Below are 27,523 nucleotides of genomic sequence, written 5' to 3'. Positions count from 1 at the left end.
CAATCACCTTTCCTTGAACAAAGAGTCACACAGACTCCTCCCTGTTTCCATCAGTTGCCAGTTTGCAGTTTTAGCTCTGAAAGGCACTCATACCCTCCCCATACCTCTCCTGTTCCCACTGGAGCCACCTGGGTGCGGGCAACCCCCTCAGCTCCGGTGGGGGCCGTCTCTACAGCCTCCTCTAGAATCTAAACCATCCTGTGCACTATGGTTCTTTTCCCTGCAGAATTTCTTAGTTTTCAAATCCTACCCAGAAACCCACCATGGAAAATGGATGGCAGCTCAGACGCTGGGAGAAGTGGGTGAGGCCTGCGGGGGTCCTGGCGGTTTGGCTTCCCTTACTCCCAAGCCAGCTTTTGTGCTTCTGCAAGGCCAGGGCTCAGCAGGGCACAGCTGAGCACAGTCATTTCTGCTCGGCCTCCAGGGGTGGCTGCCCTACCCGGACAGACTCAAGCGTGAAGCTCCCTGCCTGGGACCCAAATTCTACCGCCAGCTCTGCTCACGAAACCAGCTGCAGGCTCCTAGAACATGAGGCTTGTGTGTCATTTACCCGCCAGGCCAAGGTTCACACAGGAAAGTGCTCAGTGCTATTAAATGAGTTGAAATCAACTTAAAAACCAGCACATATAAGAAGCGTCTAGATGGGTTTCTATGTAGGAGACACGTAGACAGCTTAGAAGATCACCACTGTGATATTTCTCATCACCTGGAACAGTCTGGGGCAATTTTGAGATATTTTGAGCAAAGCTAGCGGTTGTTTCCAACAGGGAAATCAATATGCTCCAGTCGCCCTGAGCGTGCGTGTGTGGCAGTGCGCAGGCTCCCTGGTGGGCCAACCTGTGAGGCTGAGACAGCAGCCAGACTCACTTGCGGGGCATTAGCATAGATTTGCATAGCTTTGCATATAACATTCAGGTCATCTCAGCTCCCAAACCTGCATGCTGGATAAATTTTTTAAGAAGGTAGTGTGACTATGGTAATTATATTCAAGCCCAATATTCAGAACAACTTACATGAAGCAAAACAAGAATCTAAACCAATCAATTCCACGCCTGGTTAGGATAAACCCGGGCAGAGCTGCAGCGCGAAAAGGAAACCAAGTCTTCTGGCTGCGGACACCAAGTCCCTTGTCTTCATGGACCAGTCACTGGTCTCGGCAAACATTTGCTGGGCCCACGATGAGCCTCACTCTGTGTTACACGTGTACTATTAGATTTCAGGCTTCATCACTGTTCCCACTGTGCATGCCCTCGGTCAACTGAACGAGCGTTGGTGAGGCTGCCTGCCCCTGCCAGTCGGATGATGTCTGTCCCCCTTTCTCCCGAAGGTCTGAGCAGGGCTCTGGTGGCTCCCGGAGGCCATCGGGACACACCCTTGCCCACGCTGGAGGAGATGGCCAGGGACACAGAGAGGACGGCATAGACCCGGGACCAGGGGGCAGACACAAGGGAAAGGGTTGAAAGCCGGGAGGTGAGGCCGCCCTGAGGGACCTGAGCGTGGATTTCTCAGCACCATTCAGAGCTCCCTTCTGAGTGAGAAAGCCGCTTCTCGGGCCTCACCGGCCGCCGGGGGCTGGGGCTGGAGCTCAGCTTCTCCCCCAGTGTCAGAGCCACGCTGGGCCACTGCTCGAGTGGTGTCAGCCTGTGCCTGAGGCTGGGAGGCGCAGAGCACAGCTCTGTCCCCACTGATGGCCCGCGCTGCCCCGCTGCTCTGGGTGTGCTGTGCGCTGCCTCCCCCACACGTGCCCTCACTTCTGTCTGGGGGAGCGCTCCTGAACGCGGCCCAACCCTCAAGGCCAGCAGGGGTGGGTTCTGAGGGAACCAGCCCACGTCCCCTTTGGAGAGGCAGAAATCAGTCTGTGGGAGGTTACTGTGGGGTGGTGAAGTAGGTTCTGCTGAGCGTGAATGGCGAAGTCACACAGCAGAGCCAGGAGCGGATGCAGGCATCCCAGTGAGGGCGGGGAGAGAAGCACGGGGCACCAACAGAGCCTTACAGGGAAGCCCCTCACCATCCCAGCAAAGGGCCCCAGTGGCTGCCCATGACCTTCCGGAAAGTCCACCCCTCCGGGCACTAGGCCAGGTGCCCCAAAGGGGCACCTAGTGCTCGCCACCTGGACACAGACATACAGTCAGGTCAGAGAAAGTCAGGAGGGACGGAGGGAGGGAGGACGTGGGGCTCTGCCACGTGCTGCGGCTGGGCGGGAGAAGGCTGCTTGGTCCAGATGGGAGCGCTGTGTACAGACAAGGCGCCCGCCAGAGCCTGAAACTGCCGCAGTGTCCCGCCATCGGGACGAAAGGACCAAAGGGCCCTTTAAACGGAGATCTGGGGGTGAAACGTGCAGAAGGTGCATGAGGACCAGGACATTTTTATATTTGTGTGGCAGACACACTGACCAGGTTTTCAGGAAATAAGCCAACTTGTAAATAGTAGTGTTAAGATTCTACAACAAACAGTAGCTGCCAAATATGAGTTGATTATGGTAATGCATTAGAAACACAAATTAAGAAATAATGTAATGTGATATAATGACAACCAACAGCCTCCAGACCCGCCAACCAGAGCTTCCGCTGGCCGCATGATGGCAGCCGGGAGGCGACACCCTGGGCCTGAGGGTTCAGCTGTGAAGTGGAGATGGGGGACCAGACTGCACGCTGCGTCGGGCGTGCACCGGGGTGACACCGAGGGCTCCTACCCAGGTGGCACACAGTGTGCTGCAGCTAAGATGGTGTTGCCCTCCGAGCTGGGGACCCAAAGGCACAGGAGCAGCTGAAGACAGGACAGTGACACTAGTGTTTCTGCTGCGGTGACAGTTCACAGCCAAACTCATCATCTTGCAGAGCGAGTTCTTACCACATCCCGGACCACAACACTGGTTACATAAGAAGATACTTTCTAACAACATTTTCACGCTCAGCCAAGAGCTTCTGGTTTCTGTGTGTGTCTCCACACTCACACAGGCCAACACCGAGTGCGCTCCCACTGAACAGCAAGCATGGGCCTCAGGGCTGGGGGGTGGGCCTCTGCAGAGGGGCAGAGGAGAGGGTGCCCTGTGAGGGACGTGGGCCTCACGCCTCAGTAACAGCTGGCAGCTGAAGCAGTGATGGGATGAAAACGTATGGGGCAGAATGGAAGGGACTAGATGATAGATCCATCAGGTCAAACCACTCTGAGTCAGAAGGCGACAAGCATAGAGGAGGCGGTAAGCCTCTGTGTTTGCAAAGAGCAGGACAAGAAGGAAGGTCAGGCAGGACCCCTGCAACAGCGGACTTTATCCAAGTTTCACACTTTAGGGAAGTTTTTAAAACTTAAAATAATATTTTGTGTATAGTTAAAAAAATGTTAGTATCACAGCTCCAAAATAGGCCTCCAGTGTTACGTACAGAACAGGCTTTGTTTGGGGACATGGCTACTAAGCTCGAGTCCCTTGATGAGACCTCCCTTCTTCCACTCCAGCTTTACTAGAGCCCCTTGAGGGCCAGCCCGTGCCAGCTACTCAAGACATAGGACAAAGCACCTAAACCTCTCAGGATGTAACAGTCCAATGTGAGAGACAAAAACAAACTGCTAATAACCTGTGTTTAAGGGCCCAGAAGGGGGGCATCCAAACCAGAAAAACGGGGTGTAGGTGCTGGGGATGTCTTCTGAGTGCAGAGTGATTAACTGGGGTCTTTCTGAGCAAGTCTCTCTGTGCCTCAGTTTCCTTATCTATAAAATGGCATACTGGAGTGGATGCTTTTAAAAGTTCATTCCAACGCTAATATTCTAGAATTTCTAAAAAAGCTCCCAGGTTTTGAATAACTCAGAATAAAGTCCTAATAGGCCAACAGGGGAAAGGTAACTTTTGTCCTGAATTGTAATTACACAAGGCGAACACATTTTCTTAAACCAAAGTGACAGTAAATCACATTCAGACTGGGTCCATGGACATACACGTGTCCACGGTCTAGCACACGAGTTAGAGCACATATGCACAGACACATGCACATATATGAGTACTCGTGTGTGTGTGACAGCTCGGCTAGAATGGCTCTCCATTATGATTTGGTTTCATTTGGAGTTGGAATTACATTTATGTACATAAAAAATCGAGGTTATATTTCATTAAAAAGAAATCCAACAAATTATCTTCAAAACGACTAACTGAAGCATCTGCATATAATTTAGAAAATCATTGCCATTTGACAATTGTTTGTGTGTCAATATCTGTTGACCAAATACATATTTTATGTCTAAGACTATACAGAATAAACACATGCAATCTCACCCAGACTGATTAACTGTTTTAGCTAACACCTAACCATGTTTATTTGCATATTATATAATTCGTTTTAGTTGCTCTCTTCTTCCCTGGTAAGACAAGGGTTTCCAAGAACAAATCACCTGCTGGCACACTGCCAGTCGCACCAACAACTAGCTCATGTCTCAACAGCGTGTGGTACAGCGTGCGGACTCCACTCTGTGTCTAAGGCATCTGGTTCTCAACCATCACTCATTCACTCACTCACTCACACATTCAGGGTTCTTTTACTCCGTAAGCACAAACCAAGGGCCTACTACTTGCCAGCTGTTGTTCTGGGTGCTAAAGAGTCACGAAAATGAAGAAGAGAAAGCAACTGACTCAACTGTAATTTAAACAAATATAAGTCAATTTAAGGTAATTTTATTTTTATCAGAAATTGTAAGCTGAATGTGTATCTTTAGAAATGATGCAGGAGTGACAAATGCAGATTTCTTCCCGAGTATATTGAGGTAAAAGTTGGCTAATTTGGAAAAATGTCCCTGAATGTACAGTATAAGTTAATGGAAACTATGGTTCAGTCTGAACAGGTCCAATTTATGTCTCATTTTAGTTACATATTTGGGGGACCTCAAGACATGGCTCTGTTTTGACTTCTAACCAGAATGGCTGTACGATTGGGTGCTTATGTATAGTTGGTCCACTTGTGTTCACTTTTCAAAATTAAATCAGCGTATAAAGTCCATATTGAATTAGTTTCTAGTATCTCACATTGTGAGGACATAGCTATTTCTTATCTATGTTGTATTTGTATTAAGTATCTGTGTGACACTCCTTTTTGAAACTATATGCTTTTCATCAACAGCTCCAATAAACAGCACGTCTGTAATTTCCAATAGAACTCTGTAGCTTTACAAATAAAAGTTTATTTTTCATCAGTTTTGGAGGCTTGCTATGTCGATATCACTGAGCTCTAGTGCACTGGGATCTTAGGTTGCCAAGTGTCTCTGTGAATTCCCAGCAGCTGTGACACTGAAGTGAAGTGTCACCTCACCACAGCAAGGTGCATGAAGCGGAGTCACAGGGGAAGCCAGGACGCGAGACGTCCAGGGACTTGCCCGTGGTGGCCAGGTGGCACAGTGGCCGGAGACGCCAGAAGGAGCATGTCCACTGGCCACTCAGCAGCGCCTCCAATCCCAGGGCCGGGAGGCCACGCTGCCTGGACTTGGGCTCAGGGCAGTCTGTTTACAGAGCGACTGACTGGGAAGCACATTGACATCAAGAGAAAATTAGCTTCGTGTTTCAGTATTTGAAGGTGACATCAGGAAGCAGCATTTAAAAAAAATTCCTGCTTTCAACTTGCGAAAGACATTTGATTTTAAGGCGTCATGTTCTGACAGAGGGGCTCTAGGAGATGAAGCCCTGGGATCATGATGACCGTACGGCGGTCTGTCCCCACTGAGAACGTGGTGAGCGCCACAGCAGCCTGCTGGGGCCCACACCACATGCGACCCCACGTGCGGGAAGGAGGGCTGTGTGGGGGGTGGACTTCTGGAAGTGCTCTCGGAGGGTCAGGAGCCCTGGGGCTGATCAGTGCTCTTGCCAAAGGCGCTTCCCAATTGTAGAGAAGTCACTTAATTTCTGTCATTTTAAAATGCGACCGAAGGAGGAAAAGATGGAGTTCTCTTACTGTGATTTTGAAAAGTTCAGGAAACACTGAGGGGAATGGCTCTGAAGAGAACGTCGGTATCGACACAGTTCAGTTGCTGAGGGGCACCCGCCACGTGCTCCCACCGGCTGCACCCCCCCGACCTCCGCCTCCCCCAGGGTCAGAAATCAGGAGTCCCCCTTCATCTCGCCCTTCTTTCAGCCCTCACAGCAGCGAATCTTCACGAGCTTATCTCCAAACTACACCTGAAATCATTCCCTCCATCGACACACCTCAGCCCAGGCAGCATCACCTCCTGGGACACAGAAGCCGCCTCTAACGGGCTTCCCACCACCACTCTTGCCCCTTAACAGCCAAACCTCTGCTCTATTGACGACAGTCCTCTTTGTCCTTTATCAACTGTTCCTGGAAACCCTGTCACAGCTCCTCATACACCGGGTAGAGGTTTGGGGTGTCACCCTCCCTGCGGCAAGGGCCAGGTTAGCTGCAGTGACACATCCCTGGGGTCATTCTTGTGGCTTCCGTGGGAAGAAGGGAAGGCGTCCTGGTACCTACACCTCGCAGCTTAAGCAGGTGGCTTTGAAGTGAAACACGTGCAGCTGTGTCTAGCCAAACCCTCCTAACAACCACGTTCCTGCTTCCACCATCACGTGTGCTACCTGCGAACTTGAACATCTGACTGCAGAATTCTTCCCGTCCAGTGAGACTGTGCGACACGCGTGCTCCACTTCTCTTTAGGAGACAGTGTCACGCAGCTTCTCCGTCCCTCTAGCTCTCTTCCCAATTAACCTTCGCCACGTTAACCTTATCTGTAGATTTTGTTTTCAAGGCGGTAATATTGCATCTTTGTGTCAACTCTGAAGAACACTTAAAGAGCAGACAATTTGAGATAACCTGTGTGATACAGATCATGTTTTATTTAGCAATTAAATGATTTCTGTGCTCAAGGTCACAGAGCTATATGTACTACATTTGGTCACACCGATCCATTTTTGTCCTTTGTAGGCACCCTTAGAAATGGCACCTACCATGAATGCTAAGTTACAATAGGGTCCCATGAAACTGCGGATTATTTTCTCATTGGTCATCCCCACTGGCAGGAACAGAGAAGGCCCCCGCCTCGCCCACCCGTGGCCTTCCCCAGTGGTCACACCCTCAGGAGCCCAGGCTCTCGCTGTCATCCCTCAGCGTGGTCTCAAAGCCTCACTCGCTGGGCATTTGTCCCTGGTCTGACCCACTCCTCACTCTCTGTTCTTGAAACCACCCCCACGGCGGCCTCCGGAACTCAAGGCCAGACAGCTGCAGAGTGCTGTGTCCCCAGCATGTTCTCTGGAGGCTGCCTCCCATCCCACTTCCCTGCCTACACCCTGGCAGCCCCTCACGTGGAGCCTGCTGGGACACACGTCCTCCTTCCCCTCCATACGCTCCCTCAATCTCCCCAGAATCCTCCAGCCTGAGTCTCAGCTCATCCAAGAATCAGAGACTCCCTTGAGCCGTCGCCCACACCCAGGACGCCCATCACTGTTGAAGGTTTTGCTCCCGGCTCGCTCGCGGTGAGGGTTTCCCAACTGCCGGCGACACCCCCGATTTTTTCTACACCCACCTCACCGACCCTGCCTACCATCTACCTCCCAAGCACACGTGCGGCAAAGCTCTGCATGTGGTAGAACACACTGGGCAAATGGCATGCATTAAAACAATAACTGGAAGTATTCGACAGGCTTCACCACGGCCCGATTCTCCCCCGTGGATGCATTCCAGGTGCTCTGTCCTCTGCGTATGCACCTGATGTCATACATGGATCTGCATTTCACAGGCTGAGTGAGGGGCCTATCTAGCCTCCCTCCCCAGCCCAGTCCCAGCTTCCTATCGAGCCTGGCACTTTAAAAGGCTCGGGATCTGTAGTCACTTTAAAAATAATTCAGTTCACAATGAGGACTCAGTGTTCCCATCTTCTCCCCCCACCTCTATTTTGGGACGCAAGCCCTGCTATCACTGAACAGAATGACAGTCACAGCAGGTACAACTGACACATGGAAATCTGTTGGATCGGCTGCACTAATTGGATCCCTGTACTTGCAAGGATGATGGCACCAGGAGGTGGTGTTTGAGCACGTGAGTTCAGAACCCTATTTAGGGTCCATTTCCATGTAAATGAGGAGTGAGCAGCTTCAGTGCCAGGCACGGGCAGGCGACACACCACAGCCAGCCCCCAGACTGAAGGAACGACGCCTCGAGCAAGAAAACTGATAGAGAACCAAAACGGTTTTCTGTACCTTCCTGCATGCAAGATTTATGCAAGAAGCTGCCATTAGCACTAATGAGAGCAACGCATGTAAATCTCCCATGAAACGACGGGAGATTAGCCTCATCCATCAGCGTGCACACAGCAGTGTCTGGGGCAGGCTGCTTGCAGTCAGGCTGCTGCCGGGCTGCCGCTGATCCCGCCCACCCTCCCCCGCGCATCAGGGCCAGGGCATCAGGGCCTGCGCCCACCTCGGCCTGGGAAGGCCCTGCAGGCCAGGACGGCTCCACAGACGGCAGTGGCCTGCCCGCAAGTGCTTGGAACAAGCAGATCTGCTCACTGGCCGTCGGCTCACGATGCTGCGGCACCACCTCGTGGGGATGGAACTGCTTCCCCTCACAGTTTTGAATTTTTCTTAGGAGAGCAGGCAAAGGGTTTTAAGTAAGATCCCAGCAACTAACTGTCCTCATTTCCCACCCTGTGCTCATACAGTCATTCTGTGCAAGCCCCCGGAATTAGACTGGCTCTTTCTCGACAGGACCTCTGTTTTCCTGCCTCAGTGTCTTTGCTCTTGCTGGTGGAACATTCTAGCTCCACTACTCTCTTAAGTTTATCGAACTGTTTGGCCCTCTAGGACCCTTTCCTTCTTTCTAGAGCCTGGTCTTTTTGACTTGGCACTGATAGTCCTCTACCCACTGCTTCCCCGTGAATGTGCTCAGTGCCCTTTGTCAGCCTTTCACGGAGCACACGTCACCTGCGCTGGGAGTGCCCGGGCGTCAGGGCCACAGCCCGCTGATGTCTCTTTGGGACGCTCTGTAGGCCCTGCATGTAACTACAGATGGGATTGTAAAGAGGAGCACACAGTCACGGGGGATAACATTCTTGCTGTATCGCAGCACATGCCACGTAAAGAGATTCTCCACCCCCACCATCTAATTCCCTCCCTCTGAGGTGACCTTGTCCGTCCTCCCGACCCCTGACGCCATGACAAGCACCCGTGTAGAATCATGCTCCAAACTGCATAAATGGTGATGACACACACAGCTTTGCACAATGTGTTGGGCTGGGTTCCCACTTAAAAAACTCCTAGTATTCTACTGCATGAATACAACGCAATTGATTTAACCAGTTTCCTCTGGACGAACAGTTGTTTCCAAAATCCTGTTCTTACCAAAAAGCCCACAATGTAGATAACAAAAATGGCCAGCTCATCTAAAAGGCCTGCTCTGTGACAAATGCCATTTCAGGCATCCAATCCTCACACCCCTCTAAGGTGAAGACACCACGGTTATTCCCAACAGACAGAAAAGGAAACCGAGGCACTGAGCAATCAAACAGCTGTGCAAGGTCTCGGAACTGGTCAGGGTGAAGCCAGGCTTTGGCTCATGAGGCCACGCCCACTACGTACAGCCTGTTAAGAGCTCTGCAAACTCACGTTACTCAGGTACCCGGAAGTGTTACTGCTAAAATGAAGGGCATGTCCTTCCGAAGCTGCATTGATCTTGCTAATAATTGTCTACAACCCACTCTCTCCCGTACTGCCACTATCAATTTGTGTGACTATTTGCAGCTGATAGGCAAACAGTGCTATGACACTATGACATATAACTCTAATTTGAATTTATGATGTAATGAGGTTCAGCATCTTTTCTAATGTAAAAGCTATTTGTATCTTATCTGAAATATCTTCCCTATCCTTTGTCCATTTTTAGTTAATGTGTCTTGTTAATTTTAATATGCTAATAAGTCACTGTCTTCCTGTCTAAATTATATTCTAATCGGGTTTTTCTTGTTTGTTTATTAATGCAACATTAAAAATGCATACACTAATATTTCCATCTATGAAAGTGATTTTGATTAAGAAAGATTTACTCGTTTAGTTTCTATATTACCTATGTTTAAATTTACTATATTATGTTATTAATTATGTTTTGGGAAATGTGTATTAATTTCTACACATGAACTTTGCACTGTATTTAAACTGTTCATAAAAGCTACCTATGAGATAAGGGGTAACATGATTTTTATCCTGGTCAAAGCAAAATATATCCACACGGCTAATGAAAAGAATACACTTGAGGATAAGTGTATTTCCTCCCAAAAAGAAAAAAAAAGTACCCCAAATGGTCATTCTAGAACCTTCTATGGAATGTGGCTACATGAAAATGCACGGTCTGACAGTACAAGGTCTGACAATTACCTTCATGAACTTGTTGCAACAACGTTGCTAACCTTTTTTGATATCAGAGGGATTATTCACCATGAATTTGTACCAACTGGACAAACAGTTAACCAAGTTTACTCTTTGGAAGTGCTGAAAAGGCTGCGTGAAAAAGTTAGACGACCTGAAATTTTCACCAACAATTCATGGCTCTTGCATCATGACAATGCACCAGCTCTCATGGCACTGTCTGTGAGGGAGTTTTTAGCCAGTAAACAAATAAGTGTATTGGAACCCTCTCTACTCACCTGATCTGGCCCCCAATGACTCCTTTCTTTACCCGAAGATAAAGGAAATATTGAAAGGAAGACATTTTGATGACATTCAGGACATCAAGGGTAATATGACGACAGCTCTGATGGCCATTCCAGAAAAAGAGTTCCAAAATTGCTTTGGAGGGTGGACTAGGCACTGGTGTTGGTGCATAAAAAACATAGCTTCCCAAGGGGAGCACTTTGAAGGTGACTGTAGTGATATTCAGCAATGGGGTATGTGGCACTTTTTCTAGGGTGAGTTCGCGACTTAATTGCCTGACCTTGTATACTGAATATCACAGAATACTAAATCAACATAAGTTTCCATTGCTTGGAATGAAATTTAAAAGTTCAACACATATGTTTTATGGGAACAAAAAATTTGGCTGACTACACAGAGAAGAAATTGTTGACATCAGCAGACAAAGAGGTTTAATTATGAAAGCTTAAATGTAAGCTATTACTAGTTATTTAAGCAGAATGTGGTATTCCAAACATACTAATAATATAATGGTAGATCTTTATAAAGAAGATGGTACATGATCTTTTGGTCTAACAAAAATTAAGATCCAGGGAAAGAACATAAACTACTGTGTTTCCCCAAAAATAAGACCTAGCCAGACCATCAACTCTAATGCATCTTTTGAAGCAAAAATTAATAAGATCTGATCTTATTTTAATGTAATACCAGGTATATAATATAATATAATAATATAATGTAATATAATGTAATATAATGCAATACAATGCAATACAATGCAATACAATGCAATACAATGCAATATTATATATATATATGTATATATATATATAATATAATATAGTATAATACTGGGTCTTACATTAATTTTTGCTCCAAAAGACGCATTAGAGCTGATCGTCATGTGAGGTCTTATTTTTGGGGAAACACGGTATTACTGGAGGATATATGAAAATGGTAAATAAAGTCAGCATTTAGCTTAAACCACAATAAAATCTCCCAGCAAGGCTAGGGGACACAGAGTGTTAGCAGAAAATCATATTTTCAGTTTCCAAAGGGGGTGTGCAAAGGACCTTGCTGTGCGATGCAGTGTTATCTGGAGTTCACTGTGGGACATCAGATCGTAAGTGGGTGGAAGGCACAGACCACAGCACTAAGCCAACACCATACACACAGCACCAGCTTGATGAATGCTTCTGCTTTTTGTTTTATGAGAAATCCAGGACACAGTCTGATGCTGATAGCAACTGGCGCCAGCGATCACAGGGATAACTTGAGCACACACCCTACCTGCCCTCTGCCCACCTTCTACCCCAGACACAATCAGCGGTGCTGCGTACACCAGGGACTGCTATGGCTGCCCGAGGCCCCACTGAACTGGGACATTGACTCTCCCGGCAGCTGGACTAAGGGGGTCCCCTCAGCGTACTCCAAGGGGCCATAGGAGGAAAGGGCCCTCGAGCTCTGAAATCCATGTGTGGAAAACCCAAGTCACCTGGAAGCTTTATGGGACCCGTGGGACATTAGATATCTCTGGGCCCTCCCAACCTGCCGTCACCCAGGAGGGGCACACGGGAGGTGGCTCACACGCTCGACCTCTATTCTTGGCAGCAGATCCTCCACACAGCAAAGAGAGGCTCCTCAGCAGTGACCTCCTGACAAGCCCCCACCAGGTGGACCTTGGATGTCTGAAGCCCTTTATAATACGTGGCTGCCCCTATATCTGGTCCCTCCAAGTGACCTATGGTCCCACATGACCTCGCCTGCATTCCAACTCTGCTTCAGTCAAGACACCCACTGATAGAGATGATTGTTCTCTGTTGGGAGGAAAGAAATGTCATGATTTGCAATTTCCATCCCACTCCAGGGTAGGAAAACGAGGATTAGCAATTTGTATCCTACTTTCCAAGAGAGCAATGGTCCATGACTTTGATGTTGCAAGTCACAAAGAATGCAAATTTCTACTATTTCCTCAACTAAAGACCAGAAAAACCAAAGCTCAAACTTTTATTTTTTACTATCCAAAATAGTTTATAACATCACGTTGTAATCAATGCTGTTATAGTGGAGGATAATGAAAGTCACAGACATTTGTCATTTAAGCAATATGAATAAATTACTATAAAAACAATGGAAAACCATTGTCTCCTAAGTTAGGGATGCCTGTGACACAACATGACTCAAAATTGTTGAGTTGTTTTCTGGCAAAAGGCGTATGAGCGTGGTGCGCGACACGGCTGTATTGACGAGCTGTGCCACCAGGAAAAACGATGGGACTGAGCGTCGGCGTACAAGTTCCTGGTAGAGATAACTCGATTCATACACCTACACAGCAACGTACACATTGTACTTTATTTGTGCCTGCATTTCCGTTCCTGTCGTTTATACAGACCTGCACACACACACACACACACACACACACACACAGCACAGCACACCCGCAGGGACCACTGTGTCCCTCTGTCTGCAGAGGCCCGGCAGTTCCCAGCAGTTAGGGTCGTTGGCTCGGAAGTTAAAATGCCGGCCTAGCTTTCAGTCGCATCGGTGCTATTAACTAACTGTGTAGCGTGGGACAAATTATTTATTTTCTCTGCTCATTAGTTGCCTCGAATATAAATTATGGATGAGCTATGGCTAAGATTAGCACCGATTCCACAGCGTGTTTTGAGGACTAAATGGTATATGGTGAGTGGCACTTTTTAAACTATGCTTGGTATATAGCAGATACCTAATAAATATTTAGCTACTATTATCAACATTTGTAGTTTACTTTCTCTTCATGTAATCCATCTCATCTGATCTTTACATAGTCTTTTTGTCCCTATTTTATGGAAAAGAAAGTAAGACTTTGAAGGAATTTGCCCAGAGGCATACAAATGGTTACTGGCCATGCTAGGACAAACCTAATAACGCTTGTTAGTTGTTTTAACGAAATTTGTTTCAAAGGGTCCACATGCATAGAATCATAAAGTTGGAGCTATTTCAGCAGATTCCTCCTTCTGGATGCTTGGTATACTTTTCTTTAAAATTGTCGCCATTCAGAACACAATTCATGAAGTTTTTTGGGAAACAGATATTGATTTTATTTTAAGTCAAGTCTTTAGCATGGAAATTGGACTCAGAGTGTGATTTTCTCTCTGGGCTCCAGTTCAGAGGAAATTGGATTTCCTGGAGTGCCAGCTGCAGAGACGCCACAGGTGTTCACGGCTCAGCAATCACAGCGGCTAATTGGGACACTCTAGGACAAAAATTGCCCTAAATCTAAATCTTGTTCTCTGGCACTTTTATTTCTCCCAGAAGAGCAAGACTCATAGTCCTTCTTAGCTGAAGGAAGCTAACTGCTTGGACAGGACACGTGACACATGTGACACGGGGCAGGGGGGAGTCACAGGGTAGGAAGGCCTGGGGCTCATTCAGCAGCTGCTGCTTAGCGACGGCTTTTGGTACTACAAGGCCTCGTACCTGAGTATTTCTGATTATAGCTATAATCTGAAGATTAAGACCAACAAATGACCAATCCTAGGAATCTATAGTTGAAGAACTGCTAACAGTGGCTCCCCTGGAATCCAGACAGCATAACACGTTGTGATGAGCACTGGAGAGAGCGAGGGTGGTAGGCAGAGAAGTGAAAACAGCCAGAAACCAATTTCCAGACTGGTGAGCAGGTGGACAAGACCCTGGGGCTCACCTTACCCATGCCATCGGAAAGGGTCACGAGAGAGAACCCAGAGCAGCACACATCTCATTCTATGGCCACCAAACCCATGTCACCAGGAGTTAGGTCCTTGCCCCAAGAGCCTTGTACCCACACACCTGTGCCTCGATTCCTTGTGCCTCTGAGTTCTGTGTTTCTCGCCTGCCTAGTGGGTCATTCCCAATTTATCCATCTGACAAACCAATCTTCCAAGACCCAGTTTTGGGGTCACCTCCCCTGCAAAGACGTCAGAGTTAAGCTCCCAGCTGTGTCCTCCTCAGCCGATGTCCCCAGACCTCTGCTGATGCAGTGGGAAGTGACAGCACCACCCAGGCACCAGGTGACACGCTCAGCTCTGGAGCATGGACAGCACGAGGCCCGGACTGGCACCCAAGCAAGGAGTGCACAGGTGCCACGTCGACGCTAGTGAGGGCGATGGCCACGCCCACTGCTCTGTGCTCCTTCAGCAACCAGAAGAGCTGCTGGCACAAAGCCTGGCTCACTCACCAGGGCTGAAGGCAGGAGAAAGTGACAGAAAACAGACTAACAATTATTCCTTGGTATCTGTGACAGAAAAAGGTAGTTGTGATCAAAGGCTTCTCTTTGAGTGACTTTCTGTCATGTCTTTTTCTAATGCTGACTTCTGAATATTTTTATTGAACTTGGAAACAGACTTGGATTAACAATTGAAATTTGAAGGCTATTTGGATCCCTAAACAAAATTCATTTCTATCCTGTTGCAGGCCACCTCCCCCTGCTTCAGGCACTGTCCTGACTAGTTATTAATGATGTCATTTTAGGAGAGCTGCTCACGTCCTCCAGGCTTCCCCTTACTGAGCTCTAACACGGGAAGAACAATCGTTCGGGAGGAACTGAGGGCTCACCGGTGCTGGCACACACGGTGGGGCACCGACATGACACAGAAGGCACTAATCACACACTACACCACCGGCACCGACGGGGGTCTCTGGTGAGGCCACAATATCTGCGTCATTCTAGCTCCTAGTGTCTCCTGGGGACAGTGACACTGGACGGCTAAGATGATGTGACACAGTCTCTGACGCTGGTGGCTTTCTAAGGAATCACTCTGGAGAATAAAAGTCTTCAAAAGGCTGAGTTTTAAGAAATTAAAGAGAAACTGTAACTTCATTGTCAGTGCAGATTTTATAAAACTCTATATTTAACATTCTTCTATAATTCCCTATTGTTCACCAGACCAGGCTCAGGTAAAACCACATAATCAAATTTGATTTTTTTTCCAACTGAAAGCAAGAGTCAATTAAGGTCTGGTATGTGCTGAAATTGGAGGGGGAAACCCACTACTGTCAGGTATAAAAATCTCTATTTCTGTTTCATTAAGAGACAGCCGTGTGCATTATGCTAAGTGAAATAAGTCAGTTGGAGAAAGACAAATACGACATGATCTCACTTGTATGTGGAATCTAAAGAAGAGAATAAATGAACAAACTAATGAGAAACAGTCTCAGAGACATAGAGGAAAAACTGAGGGTTGCTAGATGGGGGGGGTGGGATGAGGGGGAAGGTGAGGGGATTAGAAAGCACAGTCAGTAACCACAAGATGGCCACGGGATACGAAAGTCAGTTTGGGGAATGTAATCAATAATGTCGTAAAGATTTTGTAGGGTATCCAATGGACACTTGTCCCATTAGGGAGACCACCTCAGGGATGGTGTAGACGCCTGATCACTGCACTGTACACCTGAAGCTGAAGCTGAGCAATACTAAATATCACCTACAATTTTATATATATATATGGTCACAGGAGGTGGAGTACAGCATAAGGAATAGAGTCACTGGAACTGTAGCAGCCATATATGGTGTCAGAGGGGTAGTAGATTGGGGGAGGGGAGTTATCACTTTGTGAGGGGTGTAAATGTCTAACTATTATGTTGTTTTGTACACCTGAAACAAATATAAAAAAAAGACTATTACACACAGTGAAGGGTCATCATTTCACTGAGTTTAGTACTAAAATTAGGACCTGACAGGTTCCACAGAACATTTCCTAGTTTGGATTTGCTCTCATTCCTATGTCCCTATTTCAGTGAATGTACCAGACTCTGTGCTGAGTAGTAGGTATATGACGTGGCCTTCTATATCTAAATCATTGGGAATAAACGACAACTTTGCTGCAGTCAAGCCTAAAGGTAAGAGCTCCGTGTAAAATAATTATTCCAATAAATGCAAACACTTCCTGTGTCATCAATATCTTCCTGTCATGGTCATTCTTAAAACAAACATAGCCATCATCAATTACAGATGTTTAAACACGTGCCTGGTACTATGCTAGCTGTTTAATACGTCTAACAGCCCGGCATGCTCACAGCTTCAAGGAAAGAGGCTGCAGGGGCTCAGGGAGGTTCGGCTACTTCCCCACGGTCACACCGCTGGGACCTGGACTTGAACCTAGGTCTCCTGCTTTCCGAAGTCAGTGCTCTTAGTGCCCGTGTCTTATTTTCTTTTCCCCATCTTCACAGAAAATACTAAAGATCATCAACAACAAAAACCCTATTAGAAAACAGGAGTTTTATGTGAGAAGCAATAATAGGGGAACTATTTTAAACACACATATGTCAGACATTTTCTATGTTATTTGTACTATAATGCAAAGAGCTTAAAAATCAATAACTCTTAAAATACCTACCATTGAAGCAGCGATTCAATTAAAAACAATGAACAAACTGACAGAAACAGTCTCATGTGATCTAGAGACGCAATGCTATCCCACCAAAACCCCAAAGTCCATTTCACAGAAATAGAAAGCTCCACCCTAAAATTCATATGGAATCTCCAGGCACTCCCCGTGCCCCTCACCCCCAAAGAAATCCAAGACAGCCTTGAGGAAGAACAAAGTTGGAGGTCTCATACTTGCCCGTTTCAAAACTTACTACAAAGCTATGATAATCAAAACAGTGGGGTGCTGGGACAAGGACAGACACCTACACCATGGACAGGACGGAGAGCCCACAGATAAAGCCTTGTATATGCAGTCAAGTGACTTTTGACAAGGGTGCCAAGACCATTCAATAGGGAAAGGACAGTCTTTTCAACAAATGGTGTTGGGAAAACTGGGTATCTGTACACCAAAGAATGAAGATAGACCCTTAACTTACACCATGTAAAATATAAAAACTCAAAATTAACTCAAAATGGATCATACCTATATATAAGAGCTAAAACTACAAAACTCTGAGAAGAAAAGATAGAGGACAGTCTTCACAGCATTGGAGTTGGCAGTGATTTCTTGAATATGACACCAAAAGCAAAGGCAACAAAAGAAAAATAGATAATTCGACTTCATCAAAATTAAAAACTTTTGCACATCAAAGGACAACTACCAATCAAATGAAAAAGCAAACCATGGAATGGGAGAAAATATTGCAAATCATCTATCTGATAAGGGAGTAATTTCCAGAATATATGAACAACCTCTACAACTCAATGGCAACAACAAAACAACTCGATTAAGACAAAGGACTTGAACAGACATTTCTCCAAAGAAGACATTCAAATGGCCAGAAAGCATGTGAAAAGATGCTCACCATCACTGATCATTAGGGAAATGCAAATCAAAACCACATGAGATACCGTTTCACACCCATTAGGACAGCTATTATTCAAAACAAAACAGAAAACAAGTGTTGGTGAGGAAGTGAAGAAATCAGAACCCTTGTGCACTGTTGCTGAAAATGTAAACTGGTACAGTCACTGTGGAAAATAGTATGGCAGCTCCTTAAAAAACTAAAAATAGAACTACCATGCAATCCAGCAATCCCACTTCTGGGCATATACCCAGTACTGAAAGCAGGGACTCCAACAGGTATTTGCACACCTATGTTCACAGCAGCATTACTCACAGAAGCTGAAAGGTGGGAGCAACCCACGTGTGCATGGATGGACAAATGGATACACAAAACACGGTCTACACAAACAATGGAATATTATTCAGCCTTTAAAAAGGAAGGAAATTCTGACACACGCTACAACATGGATGAACCTTGAAGACATTCTGCTGAAATAAGCCAGTCACAAAGGGGCAGACAGGGTATGAGGCCACCCCTATGAGGTGCCTAGAACAAATAGTCAGATTCACTGAAGCAGAAAGTGGAATGGAGGTTGCCAGAATAGGGGGCGTCGGTATACAGAGGGACTGCTTCATGGGGAGGAATTGGTTCTGGAAGATCAAAAACTTGTGCAGATGGACGGTGGTGATGGTCGCACAGCTACATAAACGTATTTCATGCTACTGAACTGTACAACTAACGGGGTTAAAATTGTAAATTTTATGTCACACATATTTTACTACGAGTTAAACAATTCTTAAAAAAGAAACTCATCAATAACCGTTAGTTCTACAAGGAGTATGGCTCCCAGGGTCCGTAGCGGCACTAAGGGAGGTTTACAGCGTGATTGGGAGCAACCCACGAGGACCTTGGGCCATGCAAATGAGGGCCTGAGGAAAGGGTGCTTCATTTCTTTACAGACAAAATGTGCCTAAATAGAACCCAGTGTGGAAGCAGATGTGAGTCTAAAGGAGCGCCCTGCAGGGTATCTTCTGTGCAGCTGCCAGAGGTGGACAGACCTCCTGAGGCAGCTGACACTGGGGTAATGTAGCTGGACAAGAGCGGGCCGCCTGAGCCCAGGTTTAGCGATGGATTATAAAGTCTGACTTTAAGCTGAGCTGTTTTTGTATTAAAATGAAGGCACGGCGTGCTCTTTAGCAAATAAAAACCCACCCTTCACAAACCCATCTTTATGCCTCTTCAAAGTAAGATACTCTGCGGCCAATGTACCAGACGTCTGTCTGCATTACCTTTCGTGTCTCCTCAGGCGGCCATGTGTCTGGGAGACCCACCGGAATCTTTCCTGCTGGATGCTGCTGGCAACTTGAGACACACACACACTTGACCGGATTCGATAACTACATTTTTCCTCTCCCACCAGATGTGGGTCACTCTAGAGAAAAACAAAAAGGCAGAAAAACGAGGTTGGTAATCGTAATGGAGCACAGTTCCCACACGAGGGGTACAATGATCAGGGAGGGGTGCACTTGAAGCCAGCAGGGTAATAAGAAGCAGGCCAAGGGCACAGGCGCGTGCAGACGCAACAGCAAGGGACGGCGGGGACAGCCAACTCCTGGCACAGCCAATCACTTCTCGATAAATGATCCCTTGTAGGAAATTCCTTTAGAAAACAAAATTACTGTTTGTAATACAAAAATTACATTCATTCTTATGAAACTGTCAGAACTACTTTGGTGATTGAGTCTAAAAGGTATTAGGCAGTATGTCCTATTTAGAGGCTGACTAGAGAAGCGTATATATGTGTCTGCACACAGATACGAGTACACAGCTCGTATCAGCAGCAGGTTGTCACATGTGCTTTTATTTTTGTCTTTCCTCAAAAGACAGTAAATAAGTGGCAGCCCTTCCCATTTAAAAGACTTTAAAGAGCATGTTATTTGCCAATTAAAAAAAGAAATACAGCCTTGAGAAATTGTTTAAATTTTTGTTTGTTATAACTGTAAAACGACACCCAGATACAGTGTTTACAATGGCCTCATGCACAATCTTCTCCGCTAATATTCAGGGAGCGGACGTGGTTATTGGGAACACGCTCTGAGCCCTCCTTTACTGGACTGGCTAAGAACGCTTCCGCTGGGATCTCATACTGTGGCTTTATGAAAACGCACGTTATTCTCACCAGGTAGAGGACAGCAGATAGACAAGTTCCCATGAACCTTATAAATGGAGCAGCATAAAGCAAGACAGTGACTGAGAACACACGAGAGGGTCGGGCGGTAAGGCAGAGCCACCCACCTGACTCACTGTGAACACTGTTACAGCACACTCATGTCATTTTAGGGGGTCCTCTCGGTTGTCGGAAGGTAGCGGGACAAAGACCTAGAGAGCCCCCCACTCACCCAGAGGGTGGGGTGGTGTCCTATAGCACCTGTGTCTGAAAATGGTCGGGATTTCCATTAGAGCGACGAGTACCTACAGAATAGAGCTCTGCGGACAAAATGATGGGCTTCTTTGGTGTGTACCCCAGGCCTCCACACGCATGTTCACAAGTCAGGGAGTTGAAATGCCCTCACTTCCCACGTGGAACACCGTGCTCCCGTCCCCTCCCCGTGGAGGCCGTACCCGCCAACGTCTTCCCACCCTCGGGTGATGGGTGACAGGTGACGGGCTCTGTCCCTGGTCCCCATGAGCTTCCAGAAAATGGGGTACGCCCACACACGCGAGGCTCTGGCCCTTTGGGGAGAAAGGACATGAGAGGAACTGTATGTTCCACAGCACGCCTTCTGCGAGTGCATTTCATCACTGACGAGCCTCGACGGGAGTCGCTGCAGGTGGACGCCCAGGGAGGTACTTGGTCCTTCCTACGACATGGGGACAGATCTGATTTCAGAAAACTGGTATGTACCACAGAAATTCCTTTTTAAGAGCAGTATTTAAACAAGAAAATGAACTGAACCGAGTACTCCTTTAGCAGCTACCTTTCTTTATGTAAGAATTCACAGGACAATCCATTGAGCGAGCTCCCGCAATGACACGGTCTTACAAGATGTCACCTTTCCCTGGTTGTGCAGCTGCAGAATGAAGGGTTCTGTGCCCCCGGTTGTGGGTGCCCACACTTTCCGTCACATACACTGCTTGTGATCATGTCTAGTGGCATTCCCAGGCTGGGCTCTGAAATGAAGCGTCTGCAGGGGCTCGGTGGCAAACCCCAAGTCACTCGCCAGGAAGGAGGCCTTCATCCTCGGCCACACTGTCCTCACGGAGGCTGGACTGACACCCGCCGCTCAGCACCGCCACTCAGGCGAGAGTACATGGGGCTTTTCAATGGCATTTGTCATACGAAATTACACTACACATTTCTTTGTTTTAAACTGTTTACGGTGATTGCAGAGTCAATGCAGCTGGCAGAAATACAGAGAGACCCGTGTACCCTGAATTCGGTGTATCCCAAAAATAACACCCTGAAAAACTGGAGGACACCATGACAAGCAGGATACCGACACCAATTCGTTCCACTGATCCTGTTCAGATGTCGTGTGTGTGTGTGTGTGTGTGTGTGTGTGTGTATTTAATTCTACATGATTTTGTCACTGTGTAGGCCCAGGTGTCCATCACCACAGCCAAGACACTGAACAGCCGCCACCACAGTGTCCCTCCACATGCACTCTCTTCCTGTAGCCTCGAATTCATCCCCCATTTCTATAGTTTTGTCATTTCAAGATCGTTCCATGATACAGTGAATAGGCTGGTGGTTGCCAGGGGGATGGGGTGGGGTGGGCAAAATGGGAGAAGGGGTTTGAATGGTGCAAACTTCCAGTTTTGAGACAGACAGTCCTGGGATGTCACATACAGCACACAGTTCATAACAGCGTGTCACATGTGTGGAAGTTGCTAAGAGAATAGATGTTAAAAGTTCTCATCACAAGAAAAAAAAGTATAACTATTGGGAGGTGATGGACGTTAACTTACTGTGGCAATCATCTCCCAATACGACAAACATCAAATCATCACGTCGTACACCTGAAACTAACGTGTCACTTGTAGCTCAGTAAAAAACAAAACGTTCTTTCTGTAAAAGGAACCGCACCGTCTGAAACCTCTTGTTCCGCTCAGTCCTCTGCACGTGTGTCCAGCCTGACGTGCGTGTCAGCACCTGGCTCCTGCCCGTGGCGGAGAGGGTTCCACGGCGTGAATGGACCCCGGTCCAACCGTTCACCCGCTGAAGGAAAGCAGGCTCATCCGCAGCCTTGGACTGTTTGAGTAAAGCTGTCACCATTTCTTCTTTTAGCCTTTCTGACTGGCAAGCAGTAGTGTCGCACTGTGGGTTTGATTTGCATTTCCGGTGAATAACAACATGGAACGTCTTTTTCTGAGTCTACGCACTGCTTGTCTGTACACCCTCCTTGGTGAAACGTCTGTTCATGTCTTTTGCCCATTTTCTAACTGGATTTTTTTAACTGTTGAGTCTTGGGAATCCATTATATATTCTAGATACTGGTCCTTTGGTGACTATTTCCCCAATTTGTTGCTTGTTTTTTCATTGTATTAGGGTATATTGTAGAGCCCAAATTTTAATTTTGATGAAGTCCAATTTATCAATTTTCCCTTTATGAGTCATATATTTATATGTTTGTGCAATCATTTTCTATCTTCCTCTACTGAAAAATGACACTCCCTGATGGCAGAGACTTTTCTAACCTTTTTCTGAATCCCAAAAGTCTAGAACTGTGCCTGGCAGATAACAGATGCTGGACGAACATGTGGGGTGAACACATAAACATACACTTTGTTTTACATCCGGTGTTAGTAACGGTTGTGCTGTCACATGCATTTTAACTTCAGCTTTACCAATATTTATGATATAAGACTGATTTGTTACTTTCCTTATTTAACAAGGGTGTGCACTGTTCAAATTACTTCAGTTATGTAGGAATAAAAAGCATTATTTGTCCCCAAATTCAAGAAAGACTAATTACTTCATGTTTGGTTTTTAGACTGATTATATATTAAGAGATAAGAGTGAAAGTTCACAGTATATCTTCTCGTGAAAAACAAGACATAAATGACCTTTGGTTTGAAATATTTGCATTGGGCCTAAAGAAAACCAGACTCGTTTACTTCCCTCCTTCGCTCCTTCTTTTTCTCTCTCCCTTCATTCCTCTTTTTGCTCTTTTTCTAAATTTGTTTCCAAATGATGAGGCAGAAAAGAATATCCCGGGCTGTTATTTGTAAGTACTTCCCCAAGTATTATATATTACAACTGGGGTTATCTTTATTGTCACTGTATTAGAATAGTGTGACAGGACATATCTCCTCACTTTGGTATGATTTTCTCTATATGTTATTTTTCTTCTCTCTCTCTCTCTCTCTCTCTCGCTCTCTCTCTCTCTCTCTCTCTCAGAGGAACAGGTGATCTGCAAGAGAACAAGTCTGATCACATGAACGTAACTTACAGAGCTGGTAGAGATAACTTTAAAGGTGAATTTGCTCCTTGCTAATTTTACTTTATTATCAGTGCTCCTCGTGCTTCCCGTTTTTACTAATACGCGTTATGAATACACCTCCCAGCTCTGGCTCTGCATGAGAAAAAGTTGGGCCCTGCAGGGCCCCCCCAGCTGCCTGGCTGAAGGAGGGACAGCTGAGTGACAGGCCCCAACTCACTCTTGATTTCCAGTAACTGCCAGAAGCACCTGCAAATGAGAATCCATATGGAGCCCCTCCAAGCAGTTCTGGTGGGAACAAAAATGTATTTATTTTCCAGTTTTAAACACAGACATGGAAATAGCTGTGAAAGCCCCGCATCCACTTGAACCCCGTGGGGATCCCTTACCCAGTGCGGGTGACGCTGGTGTCAGGGAGCTGCCAGAGGTGCTGGACACCAGAGGGAAGGGGGAAGACGGAGGCTCGGTGACCTTCCAGGGAGAAAGCAGGCCCAGCACTGGCCCAGCCCGCCTGGGCGTCTGGGTTCCGGGAAGCACTTCTTTTCTGATTCCAGACCCGAGCGAGAGCTCCGATGCTTTGCGGTCTGGCAGATGCGACTGTCAGCCATCCAGACGATCGGACAACAGGAAGCAGAGATCTTAAGACACTGACCCTGCATTCTCATCTAAGATACGCACAGCCATGGTTAAAGGGTCAAAAGGTGCTCCCCACCCTACCCACCCCATTCTACTTCCAGCTCCTAGAGAGAGCCTTCCACTGTAGCCATTTCTTTTGACATTTACCCCAAATCCCTAAACAAATGGACACATCCCTGCTGCTGAGGTGTGTCTCACCAAGAAGTATCTCCCCATTAATTGCGCACTGTGGACGGCACAGGAGGCTGTATCTGGTACCCTTGCCTCTCCCACCCCAGCACACACTGTCTGCCCCCCACATGGAACCCTGGGCATCGCAGACTGCTAAGTGGTATCTGCTGGCATGACTAAGAAGCACTGCTGACCGAGGAACCCTAGGTGTCACTCTGGCCTTGTCCGGACCACATTCCTCCCTGGGTTTACAACTGTGTCTGCGTGCACACCGCGCTGTGTGCACGTCAGGAATCGATGCCCAGGGCCTCCCGGCTGAGTGGTCTCCTCTCGCCACGAGCAGGCGTCGGGGCCAACTCGGTGCCCTGGATGAAGCCTCAGGAGAGCGGTCAGCATGCCCCCTCTGGCCTCATTCACGTGGGGGCCCCTCAGGCCCCCCTCAGAATGACACTGGAAGCCACCACCCATCCTGTTTACTGAATCTAAAGTCTCTCCCTCATTCTTGGGCGAAGACATCCAAGGAAAGGTACTTGGCAGACCACTTCGGGACTATTTCCTTAATATTCGTTTGAGTGAAAAACCCAGATTGGGCTAATTCTCCCTCAGTTGTTTGGAGGTTTCACTCCCTTGTCTCTACAGCCTGAGGATTCTTCGTGCGACTCCTTGCTGCAGATGTGCAGGCCACCATGCTACAAGTCTCTCTGCTCCCAGTGTATTTTGAGATTTTCCCGACGGTAGATGGGTGGGGGGCTCTGTTTTCATGCATCATGCTGGGCCCTCTGGAGGACTTTTGGGGACAGTCTCTTCTTTCTTTAGTGGTTCTTTTCTCCCCATTTTCTCTCTTCTCTCCTTCTGGAAATTCTATTGTTCAGATGAGTCCTAATGGACAAGCACTCCAATTTTCCCGTTTCTCATCTTTGTCTTTTTGTTCTAACCAGGTATTCTCTATTTTACCTTCTCACTTTTCTAGCGAGATTTTGGAATTTAAACTTTATGTTGACATTTTTAATTCCATTTTGGGATAAAAACTCCCATATGTGTATTTATTGTATACTCAGAGTAGTAGCCAATTTCTGGACCACAGGTGTTTAGTTGGGACCAACTGTATGTAAACTCAACTGTATTTTTTTAATCAGAGCACATGAAATACTTCTCCGCATTTTAATAACAAACGTATTATAATTACTATTAAAACAAAGCCCAGTGGGGATGTGAGGAGATAAGCCCTGTCACACCCTCAGGGTGAGTAAAGTGGCGTGTTCGGAGCGGAGACTTAACACACTGGTCTCTTTCAACACAATAATATACAAAATCCCGAATCACAGATATAACCTCAGCTTTGGGTAACCTTAAGACTTTTTAGGTAAAACCAGTAACAACATTATGGAATGCACAGATTATTTAATAGGATCTATGCAGACAGAGATACAGATATTTCCTTCTTAGTAAAATAAGTACAGTTCAGAGAAAGCTGTTGAAAAGTGATTTTTTTTCAATTAACTAACTTTTCCCATTATCTTTCATTATAAAATATGAGATGATTTGGATTAAAATATTTGGCTGTTGGACGTAAGAAAACCCAAATTAAGAAAGTTACAGTAATAGCTACGATAGTCAAATGAACAGCTAAGAAAACATTCTTAATTATGATACTCAAAGTCAGGGCTGAATGCAAAGTCACAAATGTATTCAAAGTTAAGCTGTACAGCACCAAGAACCCTCAGCAGCGTAGTCACTCCCCTCCCCTCACTGCATGTATTATCCTTTCAAAGAGTAAACTGATCACTTGCTTCCAACTAGCTGGACATTTGAGACTCTTCACCCTCCCCAGCCTGAACACTCTTGCAGAAGACGGGAGAGAAGCCTTGGCTTATCAGGGAGCGTCCTGCCGCGTGCCATGCACTTCCTCTCCACACAGCAGTGTCTCGGGTGCATTCCATTCCAACACGATCATGTAATTATTTACCTCCAGGGCATGTGACATTGCTCTTCAATGAACTTAGACAACTACTGCTCCCTTTGGATCTTAGTCATTTGCTAGGGTATCAAAACAAACTCTCTCTCTCTCTCTCTCTCTCTCTCTCTCTCTCTCTCTCTCTCTCTCTCTCTCTCTCTCTCTCTTTCTCTCTCTCGTTGGAAGTTACAACCAAAAGAAGATACCAGGCATAAAGGAACAGCGAGAAAAGTCAAATTCTTATGTTGTGCAGCGATGATCTGCCTCTTTGACTCCCATCACTTTCACACCATCCCGCCCATAAATCGTCTGATTTCCACTAAATGGAGTGGTTTAAATCCTACTCACTTAAGCCCAGCTCAATGGCCACTTTGCCCAAAAGGCCTGCTTTCAATTCCCGAAAATGTAACCTCTGGCCCTTAAGTACCAAAACACTTTTCAACGTTGAAGGTGGCACCAAAAGCCTCCCTGCTCCAGGGTTAGAGCCACATCCTCTTTCTATTATACTGGGTTTGTGATCAAAGGCAGCGCACGGAGCAGTACGCTGTTAGGACGACAGGAAAGCCCACGGAGCGTTTCCTCTGCCCAGGGATGTCTCAGGCCCTTCGGAAGCACTCACTCATACAAGCCTCGCAAGCCCAGAGGCAGGGACTGTGGGAGTCTCTGCCTCACAGGACAGACTCTGACGGCTGCTACTTACCTGCTGTGTGGTCACAGCAGGTAACCTCTCTGACCCTCAGTGTCTTTGTTTTTCAAATGGTATTGTCCATAAACGTTCTCTCTATGGACAGTGAATTTAAATAAGTTGGGTTCGTGTTCTTACCAGAAGGCTGAACGAGAACGACCACTGAGTCCACAGCACAACCAATTCCAGAAAGAGCCACAGGGGCAACATCAAGAAAGGAGACCACTGGGTGGGGTGTGGAGGGGAAATTCAGGTGTGCTTTGTGTGGGGGTGAGTTGGTCTGGGGCACTCATAACTGTGAGGAAAAGCAGAAAAGGAGCCACTGTAGTGCTGTCCTTTCACCCCCAGCACTGTCCTCAGAGCACTGACATGTAACCAGGGTTGGGTAAGGTGGCCGCCGCACATAGCCGTCGTACATGTACTGTTTCTCTTACGGGACAATAATCCAGACAAGCGTGTACATTAGTACAAGAGAATATGAAATGGATACTACATTTAACAAAAGATGTGCAATAACTCTACAGGGAAAACTGGAAAACTTGACTGAGAGATGTCAAAGAAGATCTAAATCAATGGAGAGATAAACCTCATCGTGATAGAAAGACAATATTGTCATGATGTCAATTCCCCCCAAATTAATGGGTAATGCAATTTTAACTAAAATACCAAAAGGGCTTCTAAAAAACCTGATATTTATATGAAACAGTAATGGGTCAAGAGTATCTAAGACACTTGTGAAAGTCGGAGGAGAAGATTGCTAACCAGACTTCAGGACTCATTCTGACACTGTC

General features: G+C 46.7%; 1 protein-coding gene across 16 annotated transcripts in view; it reads right to left on the bottom strand.

Annotated features, from left to right (window-relative positions):
* The window catches only part of MYT1L (myelin transcription factor 1 like), a 368,814-nt gene that overhangs the window by 159,934 nt on the left and 181,357 nt on the right, over positions 1-27,523 (bottom strand). For all 16 annotated transcript variants that reach the window (XM_081068000.1, XM_081067996.1, XM_081067997.1 and 13 more), the window contains one exon: positions 19,135-19,277. The gene's annotated coding sequence lies outside the window, so the exon portion shown is untranslated. The remainder of the gene's footprint in view (positions 1-19,134; positions 19,278-27,523) is intronic.

This window comes from Rhinolophus hipposideros (genome assembly GCF_964194185.1).
Source record: "Rhinolophus hipposideros genome assembly, chromosome: 12".
Classification (NCBI taxonomy): domain Eukaryota; kingdom Metazoa; phylum Chordata; class Mammalia; order Chiroptera; family Rhinolophidae; genus Rhinolophus; species Rhinolophus hipposideros.
This window is presented reverse-complemented; position numbering and strand designations above follow the sequence as displayed.